The sequence below is a fragment of the Hemitrygon akajei genome, chromosome 11 (assembly GCF_048418815.1).
Source record: "Hemitrygon akajei chromosome 11, sHemAka1.3, whole genome shotgun sequence".
Classification (NCBI taxonomy): Eukaryota; Metazoa; Chordata; class Chondrichthyes; order Myliobatiformes; family Dasyatidae; genus Hemitrygon; species Hemitrygon akajei.
The window spans coordinates 48,754,634-48,769,697 of record NC_133134.1 but is presented as its reverse complement, the minus strand read 5'-3'; the positions used below and the strand labels follow the sequence as shown (position 1 = coordinate 48,769,697).

Here is a 15,064-nt window from a genome sequence, read left to right as displayed (position 1 = left end):
AACCGTGTGGAGCTGGAGTCATTAAGCAACAGTCTAACTTAGATGCCTTTAATGTCCTGATGTTCCAAAGACGAATGTGGAGTCAGGGGGATGGTGCTTACCATGGGCCTGTTACAGTGGTTGTCAAACTACAGTGGGTGAGGTTGACTGGGAAGCTGGGTGAGGTGTAGATGACCAGCCTCTCAAAACACTTCATGATGGTGGATATCAGAGCCACTGGACAGTAGTCATTAAGGCATGTTGCCCTTATTTTTCTTGGGTCCAATATTATGGTGGTCTTAAAGCAGGTGGGGACCTCAGACTGAAGTAGGGAGAAGTTAAAAATGCAAGTACCCCTGGCAGCTGATCTATGCAGGATCTATTCCATTCAGCCAGACGCTTAACATGCATTTACACTCCCAGATCTTGGTGCTAAATCCAGATCTGTAAATCCCATCCGAGCCTGTACTCCAGTCACTGGATATTCATTGAGACAAGAAAAGAATACTTGTCTTCTGTTCTCACTGTCACTGAGGACGTGCATAATGTTAATTCATTTTATTCGTGGAGATACAGTCGAACACATGAAAGTAGTGAGTATGAAGCTGAAGGTGAATTGGGTGTGTTTTGTAATGATTAGCTTAGGGTTGATTTTTATGATGCTGTGACGTTAGTAGGTGCTTGAAGTGTATTTAATAGGGCTTTGTAAAGTTAATGAGCTCTGGAAAATAGGACAGTAAAGTATTTGACTTAAGATGTGCCCAGTAAGGATTTTTGCAACAAATGTCTTCACTGATTTTGTTCCTCATTAATACTAATTTTAATATTTCAAGGTGTTTGACTGTAATAATTTAGAGCAGCAATATAGCCATATTCATTTAGGCTCCATTAATTATTTTTGCATTAAGGTACCTGCTCCCACTTTCATAACTCTTCAACACTGAACATTTAAAATTTAGAGGTAATTAAGATTATAAACACAAAAAAGTTTTCAGATGCTGGAAATCCAAACCAACACACGCAAAATGTTGGAGGAACTCAGCAGATGAGATGGCATCTATGGAAAAGAATAAAACAGCTGATGTTTTGGTTAATGGCGATTAAAAGTTATTGTTTCAAATAATTGGAATTGTCTAATATATATGTGGATTTGAACACAACTAATGGATAAAAAATCTGTTTAATCTTCCTTCAGAATATTTGTTTGTCATGTAAAACATATGGAAGTGTGAGCAGGTATGTTATCAGTGAGTATAATGGTTCAAGTGGTTTAAAATTCAAGGCTTCAGTAGATTACGATGTGGTGGATATGAAATTTAAAGATTTGATATTCTCTCCATCGGTCTACTTCCATTGCTGTCTCCTCCCCTCCCTCCCCTCCCCCCTCTCACCCCCCACCCCTTTCTCCCCCCTCTCTACCTAAATGTCTCCTTACAATTCGTATTTTGAGGACACTCCTGCTAATGCACCAAACGTTGTTTATGTTCAGTCTTGACAATGGTCCTTTGCAAAATTAAATGTTGCACATGTGTCGTGCATTAGCAGGGGTGAAGGCTAAACCAAAATAGCACTTGTTCTGTTTTCTTAAATTCAAAATCTTTGTTGCTATATTTTGCACTTTGATATTTTGATTGTATATGAATAGCATGATTGACACTTTAGTACTCATTAAATTGTCAATACAGATTGTGGCAAGTTTTAAAGACCAATTCAGTTTGTCACCAACCCTTTGTCATGGAATCTGCCCATATGGTCAGGGGTTACAGACAGACATGCTTTATTGATCCTGAGGGAAATTGGGTTTTGTTACAGCCGCACCAACCAAGAATAGTGTAGAAATATAGCAATATAAAACCATAAATAATAATAAGTTAATCATGCCAAGTGGAAATAAGTCCAGGACCAGCCTATTGGCTAGGGTGTCTGACAGTCCAAGGGAGGAGTTGTAAAGTTTAATGGCCACAGGCAGGGATGACTTCCTATGACGCTCAGTGTTACATCTTGGTGGAATGAGTCTCTGGCTGAATGTACCCTGTGCCGAACCAGTACATTATGGAGTGGATGGGAGTCATTGTCCAAGATGCCATGCAACTTGGACAGCATCCTCTTTTCAGACACCACTGTCAGAGAGTCCAGTTCCACCCCCACAACATCACTGGCCTTACGACTGAGTTTGTTGATTCTGTTGGTGTCTGCTACCCTCAGCCTGCTGCCCCAGCACACAACAGCAAACATGATAGCACTGGCCACCACAGACTTGTAGAACATCCAGCACTGGCCACCACAGACTCGATTAGATTAACAGGTAGCAACTTCTCGTGCAATGTTTGCGTTCATACTGGTGCCAGCAAACCTTCAGGTCTCTGTTCAAGTGGAAGCAGTTTTCTTGAATGTGTGGGTTAATTTAAGGACCTTTCAGAGCTTGAGACCTTTGGTGCTTTCATTTGCAGCATTTGGAGGCATTCAAGGAGGTTCTGCTGCCCACTCCCATCATCCCATCCTATGACAATGTCCTCAAGTTGCCATTGCATGTGTGAGCAGAGGCACTCTAAAGGCTTCCTTGTGAAGTTTGGGGATTATATTGCCTCAGCGACTTGCATGAGATTCTGCCATTGATAGCTTTTCAGAATATTAAAAAGATCCCTTATGCCAATATTGCATGTACTGTTTCAGGGTGAGGTGAAGCTGGCATGATCCCTTGTTGCTGATGCTCTGTTGCCCTTGTTTGCCACCATATTGATCTGTAGCAAAGTGCTGATTGCACGATTATAACTCTGAGTGAAGGAACAGTGATATGACCACTTCAGCATCCTGGGCATTTACTTGTTTAACTGTTACTGTAGGATGGTTCAAAAAGATACACAGTGGGAATCTCTCATGTAGCAAGGAGTCTTTATTACAATTTAAGTAAAGAGCTGGTGAAGAGTTCTTTTTAAATACACTCAATGAGTCAAGGCTGTTCTGTGCAGTGTGCGCACTAATGCTGGCTTTCTGGAAATAATTTGTGGTCTCTGCAGAGATTTCCAACTTCTGTGCATAGAAGTGTGTTTTAGCATTTACATGCAGAATTTGTTCACTTCCTCTTCCAATTGACATTACCAGTTTTGTCATTCCCTTAATTTGTGCCAAGTCACCCATTACTAACAGCAGCCTTGCCGCATCTGTGACCACGCAGCAGCTCTTCCCAAATATAACCAATTAATGGTAAAGGTTACTGTTTATAATTGTACAAAACTCTCTCCTAATCCTGAGCTTCTGTACTCCTGTCCCCTTTACCCCCTTTCTAAGTAGCCTCACTCTTGGCATCTAGAAAACTTTTCCCAGGCTTCTTTCATTTCTCTCCCCTTTAACATTACTGTTTAAGCTTACCCCTCATGCAAAGCTTGTGAATATTGCAGGATTCGAGGGAAATTTAGGAGATTCTCCAACTGCACTTAACTCATTTCTCTGACACCACCGTCAGATTGCCCAAGTTGGAGTTGCCTCCCTTAGTAAAGGCAGTCTCGAAGGCTGCAGCTCAGTGTTCGTTTTGGATTGTGCTCGAGTTAAATGCTTTGAGAGAGTCAATGCAAGTGCTATTTGTTGCTGCTTATTTCTCATCATTGATACTGACTTTTGTTTGATGCATGTTTAATCAGATCTCAAGTTCAGTGTAAAATTTATTATCAGTATGTCTATGTCACCATATACAAACCTGCAATTCATTTTCTTGTGGGCATACTCAGCAAATCTAACAGGATCAGTAAAAGATCAGCGGGAGTGCAGAAGACAACAAACAGCGCAAATACAGATTTAAGTAAATAATGTGAATATAAGATACCAAGGTAAAGAATCCTTAAAGTGAGATCATTGGATGGGGGAATATCTTGATGGATGGGCAAGTGAGTATAGTTATCCCCTTTAAGAGCCTGATGGTTGTAGGGTAGTAACTGTTCTTGAACCTTGTGGTGTGAGTCCTGAAGCTCTTGTACTTCCTACCTGATGGCAACAGTGACAGAAGAGCATGACCTGGGAGATGGGGATCTCTGATGGATACTGCTTTCCTCTGACAGCGGTTCGTTTAGCTCTGCTTATTGGTTGGAAGGGCTTTACCTGTGATGTACTGGACCGAATCCACGACCTTTTGAAGGACTTTCTGTTCAAAGGTATTGATGATGCAGCTAGTCAGTGTACTCTCCACTACAAAGAGGTTTGTTAAACTGCTTTGGAAATGTTAGATTTAGTTCAGCAGTTAGGTTTATTTTAAACAAATAATTCAAACAGTGAGGAATAGGATGGGTTCTTTTCTGGTAAAAGTATGCTCAGGAAGTGGGAGGTCTTTAAAACTGAAATATTGCAAGTACATAATTTGTATGTTTTTGTTAGAATAAAAGACAGGGATAACAGGTATAGGAATTCTTGATTTCTGAGTGAAATTGAAGCCCTGGTTCAGAAGAAGAATGAGGTGCATATCAGGTAAAGAATGTTGGGATCAAATCAGGCTAGTGAGGAGATTAAGAAATGCAAGCTGACACTTAAGAGAGAATTCAGGATTAAAAGAGGACATGAGGTTGCTCTGGCAGAGCAAGGGCTTCTATAGATAAGAGCAAAAGGATAGCAAGGGACAAAATTGTTCCTTTTGAAGATCAGCGTGTTCATCCACGTGTGGAGCCGAAAGAGATCAGGGAGATCTTAAATTAATTTTTGCATCTGTATATATTTGGGAGACAGACACAAAGTCTACAGAACTGAGCCACAAGGGTAGTGAGGCCATGGACTATATCTGGATTACAGAAGAGGTGGTGTTTGCTGACACGAGGCTAATTACGGTGGATAATCCCCAGGGCCCGACAAGGTGTCTCCTTGGATCTTGTTGGAGGCTAGTGCAGAAATTGCATGGGCCATGGCAGAAATATTTAAAATGTTCTTAGTCACGGGTGTGAGGTGCCAGAGGACTGGAGCAAAGTTGTTCAAGAAAGGCTATAATAAGCCAGGAAGTTACAGGCGGGTGAGTGTGATGTTAGTCATGGGAAAATCATTGGAAGTTCAAAGGGACTGGATTTAAGCATTTGGTTTGATGAGACCTGATTTGGGATAGTCATCATGGTTTGAGTGATACTAGGTTGTGTCTAACCAATTTTTAAAAAACTTTTTTTTGAGGCAGTTACCTGGAAGTTTGAGGTAGTTTTGATATTGTGACTCAGACTTAATGTTTTTTCTTAGGTTTGTAGAGTTGTTTTGGGGACAGTGTGGGGAGTTAAGGGTCAGGTTAGGGTTTAGAGACAGAGATGAGGGAGAGTTAGGTGCTGGACAGTAAATGAAGAGCTGGGGGCAGCAGTCCAGGTCAGAGTGCTCCACAGTCAAAGGTCAGTGATCCCAGAGGTTGCGTTGACAGGCACTGAGGAGACAAGTGATCCCCAGCTTGGAAATCTGTATGGGTAGGAGTCACAGGGGCCATAGGTTTAAGGTGAAAGGTGACATATTTAAGAAGAGAGCTTCTTCAATCAGGTGTGAGTGGGAACGAGCTGCCAGCAGAAGGAGTGGGTGCGGGCTCAATTGCAACATTTAAGAGAAGTTTGGATAGACGTGTGGATGAGAGAGGAATAAAGGGCTATGGTCTGGGTACAAGTGGATGGGACTAGACAGAAAGAGGTTGGCATGGACTAGATGGGCTGTAGGCCCTGCTTCTGTGTTGCAGTATTTTGTAACTCTAAACCTTTCACTGATAGGTTGTGGATACTGGATCACTTGCGAAGTTCCCTCCAATTGATGACTGCAAATCCCTTATTTCTGTCTTGATGGATAAAGCAGTTTGCTGCTCTCTGGAAGGAGCAATAAATCATTTTAGTTGTCTTGAACTCAAAGGAAACTATAGGAAATTGGTTTAAAGGAACCTCTGGAGGGTTTTCTAACAACCTTACAACTAGAATCCACATGCCAGCAGCTGTTTGGCTGGAGCAGGAACTTCAACTGTTCCGTTATAACGAATGAATGGACAAATAAGGGGGCTGATAGACTGTTTCTAGATGGCAAATCACTACGTCAAGCCATACAGGTTATGAATAACCAATGTATGTGCAGCCTTGCATTCAAACAAACATTTGGGAGATCTGTGGGATGGATTGCCAAGTGAGCTGTCGTGAATCTGTGGGCATCTCTTTCTAAGTGAGAACTCTGTAGCAATATCATTGCATCTTGTAGAGAGATTTGCTTGAGTTGTAGTGCTAGGCAGCTGCATTTCCAACTGTGAGCATTCTGGTTATGGACAGTTTCTTTTCTGTCTCTAATGATGTCCATTACCAGTGCCAATGTAGTATATATATTCCTCCCCCTCTCCTCTTCCTCAGTTTGGCCTTTTACCTCTTCTCACCTGCCTGTCGCTTCACCCAGGGTCCCCTCTCCTTCCCTTTCTCCCATGGTCCTCTCTCCTCTCCTATCAGATCCCTTCTTCTCTAGCTCTTGACCTTTCCCACCCACTTGTCTTCACCTACCACCTTCCAGGTAGCATCCTTCCCTAACCCACACCATTTTATTCTGGCTTCTTCTCTCCCCCCCCCACCTCCAACTTATTTCTCATTCCTGAAGAAGGGTCTTGGCCCAAAGTGTTGACTGTTTATTCATTCCAATAGAAGCTCCCTGACCTCCCGAGCTCCTCCAGCATTTTGTGTGTGTTTCTTTGGATTTCCAGCATCTGCAGATTTCCCTGGGTTTATTATAAGGGGCGTAATTACATGCTGTTCATCTCTGCACAGTTTGATTGATGCTGACTGTGAGAAACTTAGAAAATAAATCACTCTTTTCCCTTGCATAGACAGAACTGCTACCACAATCACTGCTGCAGATCAGTTTTAACATTTCACTATCTCATATGGAGCCAGTGATCATTAATGGAGAATGTGTGGAGCAGGTTAAGACCTACAAGTATCTGGGAGTACAGTTAGACGAGAAGCTAGACTGGACTGCCAACACAGATGCCTTGTGCAGGAAGGCACAGAGGCGACTGTACTTCCTAAGAAGGTTGGCGTCATTCAATGTCTGTGGTGAGATGCTGAAGATGTTCTATAGGTCAGTTGTGGAGAGCGCCCTCTTCTTTGTGGTGGCGTGTTGGGGAGGAAGCATTAAGAAGAGGGACGCCTCACGTCTTAATAAGCTGGTAAGGAAGGCGGGCTCTGTTGTGGGCAAAGTACTCAAGAGTTTAACATCGGTAGCTGAGCGAAGGGCGCTGAGTAGGCTACGGTCAATTATGGATAACTCTGAACATCCTCTACATAGCACCATCCAGAGACAGAGAAGCAGTTTCAGCGACAGGTTACTATCGATGCAATGCTCCTCAGACAGGATGAAGAGGGTCAATACTCCCCAATGCCATTAGGCTTTACAATTCTACCGCCAGGACTTAAGAACTTTTTAAAAGCTATTATTAATGCTTTTGAGATAGTGATTTAGATGCATATCATATTTTTTTACTGAGTTAAGTATTGTATGTAATTAGTTTTGCTACAACAAGTGTATGGGACATTGGAAAAAAGTTGGAATTTCCCCATGGGGATGAATAAAGTATCTATCTATCTATCTATCTATCTATCTATCTACCCCCACCTGAAATCCAACTCCATCACTTCTCTGTTGTATTTAACATCCAGCTCTTTCCTCAGAATCCTGTCTTCAGCTACAGGAGGTTTTTTTTTGGGGGGGGTCACTATTACTATCTTTTCCCCTTGAGTGAGCTGATGAATTTTCTTTCCTGAATGTGCCCCCTCAAAAGCCTTTCTCATTACTATTTTTCTGGTGCATTGCAACCTATTCAAATTTTAGGGCCCTTCAGATTGGAAGTACTAGTTTCAAATTAAATACAAAAGGCTTATTTTTAGAAAGTCTTTACAAGATATAAAATCTGCACTGACATAAAAATAATGGTGTTTCATTAATTTATGCAGCAAATGTTCAGTACGTAAATATAATTTAAAGATATGCACTTCTTTGTCTTCACTGCCGCCCACCACGACATCTAGCAGGCCAGCAAAATGGGAGTTTCCTTGTCCCAAAGTAGCAGGTTCCTTCTAGTAGAACGGAGCAGAACAAAGTGTCTGGGGAAGTTACCCAGCGAGTCTTCCCCACAGCCTACATATGGCCGCTTTACTAATCTGTGTCATCTGATGGTATGCTTGCGTGTTTTGAGGATGTGCTTGTCACGAACGTAGTTCCTTCTTGCTCTGTACAAAGGCCAACATGGTTGCATGTTCTCCCCATGTCCCCTCCCACACCCCAAAGACATACAGGTCAGTGTTAGTGAGTTATGGGCATGCTATGTTGGCAAGAAGCATGACGACACTTGTGGGCACACCTATGGATGCAAATGGCGTACTTCACTGTATCTTTTGTTGCACATGTAACAAAGCTTATCTAATCTAACCATAACTAATCACAAATGTATACCTATTAATTTGTGAGATGTAACTCGCTGCCCAGCATGTCAAATTGCACTCAAGCTAGATCACCATTGTGAATTGCCGCTGTCCTCCTCCTGATATGGGTTTTGCCTCACAGCTAATGTTAGCCAACAAATCATCTTGTAAAACAAAAGATTTTCTGTTGCGATTTTCTGTTGCCTAATTCAAAGAAATTTGCTTTGTACTATCAAAAGGATGATGGGAATGTGATTTCTGATAAGGCTGGGCAGTGGGACTGATGGCTTCGGTGGGTAGTATAGGCCAATGGTTTCCAACCTTTTTTCTTAATGCCATGGAGCCTTACCATTAAACGAGGGGTCTGTGGACCACAGGTTGGGAACCCCTGATTTCGGATGTGGCCAGCAAGCGCTGAAGGATATTTTTCTGATGGAACAGAGTAGATGGGCAGGTGAGGTGGGGCTTTGTGAACATGGCCACTTGCCACACGTGCATGTACACCAACCGTGCATAAGTGTGCAATGTAGAAGTGTTAAAGGGTCTGACCTCTTTATTGAGTGTTTGTGTTGACCCTCTATTCTAAGGCCAGCTCAATATCCGTAGATGATACATGGTTAGGAGCTACAACCTTTCACTGTTGGCGTGATCCATTATTTGAAGATTAATCTCCAACCTAAAGCCAGACATTTCAGGGGAGCTTCAGACGTTTTCCCCATGGCTCTCTGATTCATCTAAATGTATAATTGGTGCGGAGGTGAAGTTGATAAGGGAATATTCAACTAATGAGTTTGTTGTTGCAGATGTGTGCAGAATAATGGCAAATGGAGTTTAATCCAAGCAAGTGTGAAGTGTTGCACTTCAGGTGGTCTGATGTAAGGAGAAAGTGCACTGTTAATGGCAGAACCTTTAACAGCATTGGTGTACAGAAGAAACTTGGAATCTAAATCCACAGCTCCCTGAAAGTGTACACACAAGTAGGTAGGCAGGCAAAGTTCATAACATGTTTGTCCTCATTAGTAGAGGCATTGAGTATGAGAGTAAAGGAGTCATATTGCATCTATGTAAAACACTCTTTCGGCTACACTTGGAGTATAGTGTGCAGTTCTTGTCACCCCACTACAGGCAGAATGTGGAAACTTGGGAAAGGGTACAGTTACGTATTGTCACCTCATTGGACTTGACAGAGTTTGAATCTCACCATGGCCACTGAGTTCTAAATTTAAAAAAATTAAATGTGTCATTAAAGATTCAAGAAGAAACATGAAACAACTGTAAAATCCCATCTGACTCTCTGTTGTCCATCTGGGATTGAAATGGACTACTTTGGTCTGGCCAGTGTAACTCCAGATTCTCTCAAGATGATCATTCTTAAATAGTTGCTCAGTTTGGACAATTGCCCAAACACTATTCTCAAGAGCGCTCAAATCTCGGAAGTAGTGTTCTCTGAAAGCTTTGAAGAGTGGCTGCTCAAGGAGGATTGAGGCCATCTTTGGAATGGGCCAGTCAATGGGGGGGTTGGTGCTTAGTATCGTTTACCCTCGTTTTCAACCGCATTTGCAGGGTGGAGCCCAAGATGGAGGCGCGTTCAATCGCAGCGGCTACTTGGCTCCCACTAAAAGGTGTAATTGTTTGTCCCTTGCATCTTTCTTACAATCACAAGATACTGCTGGATATCGAGAAAGCAAGTACTGTAAGTCTACCTCGCTGCTGAGTTGTTAGATGAGCTCTGCAGCGTGGGCTTATTGCATTCGGTGTTGTCACATGCTACAGCCTCCCAGGGGAGGACGCTGTCAGAAGCGGCGTGCAAGGAAACTGCACCGGTATTCATGCAAGACTCAGGGTGAAACCCTATATTCCAGCTCTCCTGTTGATTCTACTTCCAAATGTTTGATCATTGGAAAATAAGCCAGATTACTTGCATCTGGGACTGAATCAGCGTGAAATGAAGGCTGGCTGCATGCTCATCCTGATGGACACGTGGCTCCAGGATACCATCCCCAAAGTGGCCATCCAGCTTAGAGGCTTTCTCCTCTATAATGGCCTGCAGAATTCCTGCGATGTCTGGCAATACCTGACCTCGTTGGCTGTCAACACCTCTCTCTAACTGGTCTTTGCATGACTTGACAGATAGGTCTCAGTCAGTCCATGATGGGAGAAGCACTTCCAGTTCCATCATGCTGAGCAGTGACACACCCAGGGCTGCATGCTGAGCCTGCTCATGTTCACATTGTTGATGCATCACCACACTGCTAGTTCCAGTCTAAACTAAGTCATCAAATTTGCTAATGATGCAACAGTGACTGGGCTCATCAACAGCAATGAGTGGGCTTACAGAGAGGAGGCAGAGCGGCTGGTAGAATGGTGCAGTCACAACTTGAGTCTCAATGTGGACAAGGCCAAAGAGATGATTATGGACATTAAGGAAGGTGCAGGCTGGCCACTCCTCAAAGCACATACATGACTCCTCCATGAGAGAGTTAGGAGTACCCAGTTTCTGGGATTGCAAATAATGGAGAACCTCACTTTGGTCCCTCAACACCATCTCTTTGGTCAAGAAAGCACAGCAGCATTTTCACTTCCTGAAGAGACTGAGGTGAGATGTGCTTGCTTACCCCCCTCTCCCCCCCCCCCCCCCCCAAACCAGTTTTTACAGGAGCCCCATCGAGAGTGTCCTTACTATCTGGTATGGAAATTGTAAGGTGTCTGACCACAACAAGTCGTGACAGAGGATTGCGAGGACTGCTGAGAGCATCACCGGAGTCTCTGTTCCATCTATCAGAGTGAACCCTTAGCATTGTCAATGACACTCCCATCTATCCAACAATCTCTTTGGACTCTCTATCATCAGGCAGGAGGTACTGTAGTGTTAGGACAAAAACTGTTAGGATGAGATGTTGCTTTGGATTTGCGTCATCTGCAGAATCTCTTTTGTAACCCAGGCCGTAGGACTATTGAAATCCCTACTACTACCCAGATCTCATCATGCATGAAGCTCCAGTAGTGTTATACTGTTTACTTTTAACTTGTGTTGTAATTGTACCTTATTATTTGTTAATTTACAAGTGGTAATGCTACATTTTGTTATGCTTGTGAGTTATATGTACTATGTTGTTCACCCTGGTCCAGAGGAACATTGTTTCGTTTGTCAGTATACGTACATGGTTGAGTGAAAATAAACTGAAATTGAATAACACCTATTCATTGTATGGGGGTGAAGACAATCACTGTCATTTAAACCCCTCCAATGTTCCCCTTCTCGACTTCTACCACCCTACCGTCTCTGTAAACGTTAGTTTTAGACTCTTTTTGGCAAACCATGTTGAAAATTGGCACTAATTTGGCATCGGGGCAAAATATTGTGATGATCTAATATCCCTAAAATGAGGAAAATTCAATTTCTGGACATTTGTAGAAGAACATAGTCTGAAATTACTGAAGACTTTAAAATTGTGGTTTTTTTTTTGCTTTCATTGAAAGCTTGCAAAATGTGAGTCAACATTACTGCTTCTGAACAAGGGAGCTATATTTAGTTTTGAATAAAATAGCAGCTGATCAGCAAGTAAGTTCTGCTTTTTCCTGTTCTAGACATCAGCACAATTTGAGTTATGTTAAAGTGGTCACACTTTGAAGCCTCATAATGTCAGTAAATGTATGTGATACAAAATGGAAGCACAACAATTTAAATTTCCATTTTATTAGGCGGAAAACTTTATGCTGAGGCCACTTCAGGAGTCCGGCATTTAGAATGTCCTGAGACTTTCCCACGTGACCAGAGAAAGTTTCAGAATTGGTTTCTATTCATCTCCTGTGAAAATAACAGGAATATCCAGATAAAATGCAAAGTTGCAATGCTGGAAAATGTTGGAAAAAAAACTGGTATGTTGGGATTGAGAAACTGGAGAAGTTTGAACTTACTTTACATGATTCATAAGAACCTAAAGCCCCAGAGCTTCCAGTCCCAGGAGAGAGTCAAGCAGTGACAGAAGTGTTCCTACAGATCAGATATTAATTAAGGTGGTGTTGATGTAAAATGAAAATTGCTCAATCATTTTTGACGTTGGTGCATTAGAAAGAAATGTATTAGTCAGAGTTATGCGGAAGTGAAACGGAACATCTCTAACCCAGTGACTATTGGCCCATAACTCTCAGCCCACTGGTTTTTCCGTTTATACGGCAGGAATACTTTCTGGAAAGAGCTCTATACAAACTTTGTAGCTGAGCCCTTAACCTTGCATTTACTTAACTTCAGTCATCCTTTTGGGAACTTCTGTATTAGTGAAACTCGTGCTTTGTGTTGCCAGGATTTTTTAACATTGATGTACAGTGCTACATGAAGTAAGTGGATGAATTAGTGGGGTTGCTGTCTTGGCACTTCTGCTTCCTTTGTGAACAATGTTAATTTATGGAGTTGGGAGATTTCAGACTAAGACAGACTTCAATTATTTAATTGCTGTGCAGATGAAAATCATTCAAACGAGCTGGATGTTCCCTTCTCCATTCAACAAGCAGCAAATCTGTATTGGGTTTAGAAATGGACCAAGAATAACATCTGAGATCTTCCCACTATAAAAGGGCTTTCTTTTACTCGGGTGATTTGTTTTCCAGGAAATGTTTGCACTTCATAAGTTTAAACTAGGGTATATGAAGGAGAGAACCAGGTCAGGCTGGTATAGAACTCGAAGGCTGAATCTTAAAAAGGAGGACTTGGTGTAATATGTGATTTCCATTAGCAGAGATTGTCCCAGTGTTTCTGTATACATTATCTGTTATTTTTCTGTATACGTTAACCGTTATTAATGTAATCCTGATCTTTGTATCATTATCATTGTTATGTTTATCTACTCGAAACTTATTAAAAAAGATTGAAATTTTAAAAAAGAGATTGTCCCAGTGAACCAGATAAAAAGTTTGCTATCTGATTGTACGTCAAGAGCAGGATTTTGTTAGCAGGTAACTCTTAGCTAAACTGGTGACAATCTGGAGTAGGGGAAGAACCCAGTACGGGCACAGTGCTTCTCCTGGTTTAGCTGTGCCCATAAATTGCGGTACTAGTCCTTTTCTTTGAGCCTACCACCTCCTTGTAGGTCATCTACTCATAGCTGTAGGTTGAGATGGGATGACAGCAGAATCTGAGAGGGTAATTGCCAGGCAATATAATACATCTATCCATACCCATTTTGTTATTCTGGGCAAGTTAAACTTTAACCCTGTAACTGAGCTCAGACTGATCCAATAGTTGTGGAATTCCAAGGATTTTGGCTCCAAGCTCAGCATGATGCAGAAATTCAAACCCGCCAATTGCACCTTCTCCCCGTGACCATGTGGATTTCCTCTGGATGCTCCAGTTTCCTCTGGGTACCGGTTGTTAGGTTAGTTGGTCATTGTAAATTGTTTCATGATTAGGCTAGGATGGTTGCTGGCTGGCGTGGCTCAAAGGGCACTGTAATAAACTACAGTGCTCAAAGTGTTAACTCCCCACTCCCCACCCTCATCCCTCCTGGGCTTCTCTAGCCTTCCCACAGCTAAATGTTCTTTTTCAAGCTATCATCTCTGGGAGATCTAACAACTAGATTTATAAAAACATGATACTTGGCAAAAGCACCACCACCTCCCTTGGGAGGTGTGTGTGGAAAGTTGAAGTTTATTTGAACGAATGCAATGTTTCTGTTTCCAGCAAATTATCTGCTGGCTTTAACCAGTGTATTCTGATTGGTCAGAAGAGCTGGGCATTAAAAAAATTATGTGCTGAATGAATAGAATTATGTAACTGTACTTGGAGGGATTGAGGTTGTGGCAGTTATTGCAATGCATATTGAATTGGAAAAAGTAAGTTTGTTCTGTGTGGTGACATCAAATTTACTGCACAGGGGCGCACAGGAGAGAGTTCTTACAATGACACAGATATTGATCTTGTGAGTGTAGCACTCTGTTCCAGGAAGAAGTTATGTTTCTTTTGATATGCTTTCATTCTGTTATGAAATATAAATGTAAAGATTGGTATCAAGAAGGAGTTAGTCAGCAAACACACAAAATGCTGGAGTAGCTCAGCAGGTCAGGCAGCATCTAAGGAAAGGAATAAAGTGATGACATTTTGGGCTGCGCCACTTTATCAGGACTGATAACTCGCATAACGTTGTCCCGTCGCAGGGTCTTGGCCTGCACTTTATTTGCTCTTGATTTCCAGCATCGGCAGAATCTCTTGAGTAAACAATCAAATTCTGTGTAGCTGAGTCCATGGCAAGGCTTGAAGGAAGATAATGGATCAGAAGAATTTTCGAAGAAACTCAGAATTATCAATAACCCGAATTATGGTGTCATTAGTGCAGTGATAATCCGTGGTTACAATTAGAGCTGCAGGGAAATAGTAGCTCACACAGTCTGGCCCTGCGGAGCTCTGATTTATTGTGGTGTTCTTGACCGTGGAGTTGGAACATTGTAGGAATGTACTTTGTAAAACTCAACATTTGCCTGTGCTGTGTGTCTGGGAAGATGGCCTTTGACCTCTCCCGAGTTGGTTTTGATTGAAAAATCTGGTCTCGAGAGCTCTGCAACCAAACAATGGGGGGATGTGGGAGCCCTATCACTTTCAACAATAGGTGACGAGAGCGATGGAAGTGCATGGGAAGTCGTCAATACATCCTCCAGGTACTGCCAGTCCTCAGTAGTAATCCTCACTCACTGTCTAATCTTCAGTATTC

At 42.2% G+C, this 15,064-nt stretch overlaps 1 protein-coding gene across 6 annotated transcripts in view; it reads left to right on the top strand.

Annotated features, from left to right (window-relative positions):
• rhbdf1a (rhomboid 5 homolog 1a (Drosophila)) overlaps positions 1 to 15,064 on the top strand; it is a 363,587-nt gene that overhangs the window by 210,640 nt on the left and 137,883 nt on the right. The window contains exon 1 of one of the 6 annotated variants that reach the window (XM_073060800.1): positions 12,565 to 12,701. The exons of the other annotated variants lie outside the window; for them this stretch is intronic. The gene's annotated coding sequence lies outside the window, so the exon portion shown is untranslated. Of the gene's footprint in view, positions 1 to 12,564; positions 12,702 to 15,064 lie in introns of those variants that run through there. 6 annotated transcript variants of the gene reach the window in all.